Source organism: Otolemur garnettii, unplaced genomic scaffold (assembly GCF_000181295.1).
Source record: "Otolemur garnettii isolate 467f Iridium unplaced genomic scaffold, OtoGar3 scaffold00002, whole genome shotgun sequence".
Lineage (NCBI taxonomy): Eukaryota > Metazoa > Chordata > Mammalia > Primates > Galagidae > Otolemur > Otolemur garnettii.
The window spans coordinates 38,012,099-38,018,331 of record NW_003852397.1 but is presented as its reverse complement, the minus strand read 5'-3'; the positions used below and the strand labels follow the sequence as shown (position 1 = coordinate 38,018,331).

General features: G+C 38.7%; 1 pseudogene across 1 annotated transcript; it reads left to right on the top strand.

Annotated features, from left to right (window-relative positions):
- Window positions 1-3,527: 3,527 nt before the first annotated feature.
- Window positions 3,528-5,768, top strand: LOC100950965 (annotated as a pseudogene). Its single transcript, XR_152754.2, has one exon. The product of XR_152754.2 is annotated as a heat shock cognate 71 kDa protein pseudogene (transcript).
- The last annotated feature ends 465 nt before the right edge of the window (window positions 5,769-6,233 follow it).

Sequence of the window (6,233 nt, the reverse complement as noted above, 5' to 3'; positions counted from 1 at the left end):
CTTCATAGTGTATTTATTTATATGTATTTTTATCTAGACAAACTTGAATTCTTTAGGGCAAAGAATGTCTTATTTATGGTTGACTCCCCTTCTTAATATAGTACATGGAACACTGCAGGCACGCAAGCATTTATTGTATACATGAGTAAGTGTGTTTTGGCAGGAAAGAATGATCAAAGAGTCAGGGTGGACAGATTCTGACTATGTTTGAACAACTCTTAAATTATTTTCCCCTTCTCTACTGAGAAAGAAGAATTATTTTTAGGAACTCCAACATATCTTTGAAATAGTTTAGGGAACTTTCAGTTTTAACTGATTTACTAGTGAAAGCAGATTGAACCTGTTTAGGTCACAGCTTCTAAGGGATGTTTAATAGCTGGCTAAATGCAAAAAGAGCACACAGGCCCCAAGGCTGTTTTCAGACAGATATATTTTTATAAAGTGAATCCCCTTCTTAGGGGATGGCAAGCTTAAATTATAAAACTCAAAGTATTTGTCTGCTTTTAAGTAGTGCTATTATAGCAGACAGACCTGGGGGTATATAGATTTACTTCAAAGGTTACCTTAGTTGCTTACTAAGATTTAACTGATTTTAACTATAGTGCATTTTATTATGACCACAGTCCAATAGTGAGATCTCTGAGGCTCTGCAGCAGGGCCTGCTCATCACTTACCTGCCTGTATACTCACATTGCTGAGCTGAGCAGGGAATCACAGGAGTCTAATGAAAAAGTAATGACATGGCCTGCAGGCACAAATATAAACAAGCGATTCAGGAAAAATTGGACCAAATACGACCAACAAGACCAAGGAGAAACATTCAACATTGTAAATATTCAAAACTTGAAACTTAACAACAATAATAGGCCATCCCCCCTCCCATCAAAAATGTCACTATTTAAAGAATATACTGCTGCATACTAAGTCCTGCAATACACTATCTGTCCTATGAGAGGAAGTTTGAAACATATGACAAGGCTCAGCGCCCATAGCACAGTGGTAACAGCTCCAGCCACATATACCGAACTTGACAGATTCAAACCTGGACCAGGCCAGCTAACCAACAATGACAACCGCAACCAAAAATAGCCAGGCATTGTGGTGGGCATGTGTGGTCCCAGCTTCTTGGGAGGCTGAGGCAAGAGAATCGCTTGAGCCCAAGAGCTTGAAGTTGCTGTGAGCTGTGACATCACGGCACTCTACTCAGGGCGACATAGTAAGATTCTGTCTCAAAAAAAAAAAAAAGGAAAGAAAGAAACATATGACAAGAAACCTATGTTTGCATAACCTTGGATTCCATAAGTTGTGTTCCCAGAAGCTAGCCTAAGGAAATAATCAGAGATGAGCACACAGACTTTTTCATAAGGGTATCTGTCTAGTATTATAATAATAATAAATAAATACAAATATGGAGAATTGCCTAAATAAACCATCATTCACTTAAATAGTTTTATAAGATTGACTGCAATAAATCATGAACACAAATACAAAACCAAACTAAAAGTTTATGAGCAATGTATATTACAGGGTTTTATAAGTTGACATCGTGCAAATGCACATGTGGCTAAAAATCCTTGCAACAGGATTTAGTATAGTTTTGCCTTTCAAGCAAGGAAATTTTATTCACTAGGAATTATGGAAATGTGGACATTTTGTTAAAGATTTGATAAAATGTGTGTGTCAGGTGGTGGGGCGAGAGTTTTACACTCACAAGAAAAACACGATTTTCCTCTAAAATTTTTATTATTCGCCCTGAAGTCTACTCTTTCTCTACCTTGTACCCTTGCTTTGTTGTAGGAATTATATCTGTCCTCGCTCTTATCCTCAGATCTGTCCAGTCTGGTAGCTCTCAGCCATTTGCAGCCACCCAGCACTTGAAATGAGCATACCAGAGTTTGAATACTTAGTACCAATAAGATAATATAAAGTGTTAATTATTTTATATTGAAATAATATTGTAATATATTGGTTTAAACAAAATATATTATTAAAATTTGCTTCATCAGATACCATTCTCTATTACTTTATATAGTTTTTAAGAATGCAAAAGATACCATCACAAGTTTATTCATACAAAAGTGAAAATACAAAATACACAGCAATTACTATATCCCAATCACTCTTTTATGTTATACAGATACTAACTTAGTAATGTTTATGATAACTCTTTGTATTAAACAATTATTATCTCCATGTAGATCAGAAAGGAGTGGTAGGATCATTTAAAAGATCACCCATTTGAGTGGTGCCTGTGGCTCAAAGGGGTAGGGCATGAGCCCCATATGCCAGAGGTGGCAGTTTCAAACCCAGCCTCGGCCAAAAACTGCAAAAAAAAAAAAAAAAAAAAATTGCAAACAACTCACCCATTTGCCAAAACTTACCATTACAGAAGCTGATGAATAAATATAAATTTCCTAAGAGACATAATGTTTATCTTCCATATTCATGAAACATAGACTGATAGAAAACACATCAAAAATTAAAATATTAGGGTTCTCATGAAATTAAAGGTAAATATCAGTTCATTCTTTAAATGATTCTGTATTTTAAATTTTGCCAACATGAATATATACATTATTTAAAAATTATAGGCCTGGTGTGGTGGCTTGCACCTGTAATCCTAGCACTCTGGAGGCCAAGGTGGGTGCTCGAGCTCAAAAGATCCGGACCAGCCTGAGGAAAAACAAGATCCTGTCTCTACTAAAATACAAGTGAATCTTTCTAGAAGTAGAATATAAATGTCTTAACACAATAACTAAGAAAATGACATAAAGGCTATGTTAACCAGTTTGATGAAAATATTTCAAATTGTATATGAAAACACCACACTGTACCCTGTGATTGCATTAATGTACACAGCTATCATTTAATTAAAAAAAAGAAAAAAGAAAGAAAGAAAAGAAAAACTAGCCGGCATGGTGGTGCATACCTGTAGACCCAGCTACTGGGGAGGGTAAGGCAAGAGGATTGCTGAAGCCCAAGGGTTCAAGGATGCTGTGAGCTCTGACACCACAGCATTCTAACCAGGGCAACAGACTGACACTCTGTCTCAAAAAAAAAAAAAAAAAAAAGAGAGAGAAAAATATATATATACACATATGGGTAAACCAAAAATGACCTTTTGTGCTGGTGGTACGTTCATCATAAGGGATCCCTAAAGCTGTCACCAGTGTAATCCACGAACTATTACTGGAAACCTTATCATTTTGCTGAGATCCTGTCAGATTTGTCTCATTAACAGGAGAAAGATTAGGGAATTTATGAATAAGAGCTCTTCTCATTATCCTGACTCTTCCCACACAAAACTTTTTATAATCATAGCAATATAGAAAGCTATATGAACATCTAGAAATGTAACAGCCAGAATCCTAACAGGGGTTTGCTTATTTAAAGGAAATTCCTTTCAGTTTGGCTAGGATTTTTATTTAGACATAAAGAAATTTCTTGGGTCTCACTGAATGCGGTGGCAGCTCCTGGGTCTTCTGTGTGTCCTACGTAATCTGTGCCAGCTCTACAAGTAAGCAACCATGTCTAAGTGACCTGTGGTTGGTATTGATCTTGGCACCACCTACTCTTGTGTGGGTGTCTTCCAGCATGGAAAAGTAGAGATAATTGCTAATGATCAGGGAAACCGAACCACTCCAAGTTATGTTGCCTTTACTGACACCGAATGATTGATTGGTGATGCTGTGAAAAATCAAGTTGCAATGAACCCATGAACACAGTTTTTGATGCCAAGTGTCTGATTGGACACAGGTTTGATGATGCTGTTGTCCAGTCTGATATGAAACATTGGCCTTTCATGGTGGTGAATGATGCAGGCAGGCCCAAGGTCCAAGTAGAATACAAAGGAGAGACAAAAAGTTTCTATCCAGAGGAAGTGTCATACATGGTTCTGACAAAGATGAAGGAAATTGCAGAAGCCTATCTGGGAAAGACTGTTACCAAAGCTGTGGTCACAGTTTCAGCTTACTTCAATGATTCTCAGTGTCAGGCTACCAAAGATGTTGGAACTATTGCTGGTCTCAATGTTCTTAGAATTATAAATGAGCCAACTGCTGCTGATATTGCTTATGGCTTAGACAAAAATGTTGGAGCTGAAAGAAATGTGCTGATCTTTGACCTTGGAGGTGGCACTTTTGATGTGTCAATCCTGACTATTGAGCATGGAATCTTTGAGGTCAAATCTACAGCTAGAGATACTCACTTGGGTGGCGAAGACTTTGACAACCAAATGGTCAACCATTTTATTGCTGAATTTAAGCGCAAACATAAGGAGGACATCAGTGAGAATAAAAGAGCTGTCCGTTGCCTCTGTACTGCTTGAGAATGTGCTAAGTGTACTCTATCTTCCAGCACCCAGGCTAGTATTGAGATTGATTCCCTTTATGAAGGAATTGACTTTAATACCTCCATTACCCATGCCCGATTTGAAGAACAGAATGCTGAAATGTTCTGTGGCACCCTGGACCCTGTAGAGAAAGCCCTTCAAGATGCCAAACTAGACAAGTCACAGATTCATGATATTGTCCTGGTTGGTGGTTCTACCTGTATCCCCAAGATTCAAAAGCTTCTCCAAGACTTCTTCAATGGAAAAGAACTGAGTAAGAGCATCAACCCCCATCAACTGAATAGGAGCATCCTCCTTAACAAGGAGGCTGTTGCTTATGGTGCAGCTGTCCAGGCGGCCATCTTATCTGGTGACAAATCAGAGAATGTTCAGGATTTGCTACTATTGGATGTCACTCCTCTTTCTCTGGGTATTGAGGCTGCTGGTGGAGTTATGACTGTGCTCATTAAGCGCAATACTACTATTCCAACCAAGTAGACACAGACTGTCACTACCTACTCTGACAACCAGCTGGCTGTGCTCATCCAGGTTTATGAAGGTGAGCGTGCCATGACCAAGGATAACAACTTGCTTGGCAAGTTTGAACTTACAGGCGTACCTCCTGCTCCCCGTGGTGTTCCTCAGATTGAAGTCACTTTTGATATTGATGCCAATGGCATTCTCAATGTCTCTGCTGTGGATAAGAGTACAGGAAAAGAAAATAAGATTACCATCACTAATGACAAGGGACATTTGAGCAAGGAAGACATTGAACGTATGGTCCAGGAAGCTGAGAAGTACAAGGCTGAAGATGAGAAGCAGAGGGACAAGGTTTCATCAAAGAACTCACTTGAGTCCTATGCATTCAACATGAAAGCAACTGTTGAAGATGAGAAACTTCAAGGCAAGATCAACGATGAGGACAAACAGAAGATTCTTGACAAGTGCAATGAAATTATCAACTGGCTTGATAAGAACCAGACTGCAGAGAAGGAAGAATTTGAGCATCAGCAGAAGGAGCTGGAGAAAGTCTGCAACCAACCATCATTACCAAGTTGTACCAGAGTGCAGGCGGAATGCCAGAGGGCATGCCAAGAGGGATGACTGAGGGCTTCCCTGGTGGTGGTGCTCCTCCTTCTGGTGGTGCTTCCTCTGGCCCCACCATTGAAGAGGTTGATTAAGCCAACCCAAGTGTAGATGTAGCATTGTTCCACACAGTAAAATATTGAAGGATCCAAATTTGTAGCAAATTATGTGGCAGATTTAAAGTTGGGCTGCTATAGTGAATTACTGGGCATTTTCAATACTTGAATATGGAACACATGCACAGGGGAAGGAAGTAACATTGCACTTTAAAAGCACTGTATTGTAAGTGGAAAATGCAATGTCTTAAATAAAGCTGTATTTAAAATTGGCACCGTAAAAAAAAAAAAAAAAAGGAATTTCTTAAGCAGTTTAGAATCTGATATGCTGGACTTGATTTTCTCACATTTTTTTTTCAACAGTAATGACAGTGCTTCTTTAATTCAATAGCTATTTACAATGCGCCAACTATGTGCCAGGTACCTCTCTAGCTGCTGAGGTTACTATACACGTGAGAAAGCACAGTCTGTGTGTTCTCGTTCCTTCCACTGATGGAGCTGTTCTTTTACCCTCTTGCTTGTGTCTCTATAGAGCATCCTGCCTTCTCAAAGAGGTTTTTGTTCAGTCAGAATACAATGGGACTAATGTCTCGTTATTTATATCTCGTTACTCATGACTTGTGTCTCATGGTTTTTAGTGAGTTATAAACAAACAAATAAATAAATGAATGCATAAATAAATAAGGACTGAAGAAAGAACTGGCTTCATTTTACCCAAGGAAAACAGCAATGTGTGTCTGCTAAAGTGGTGCTTCTCATGC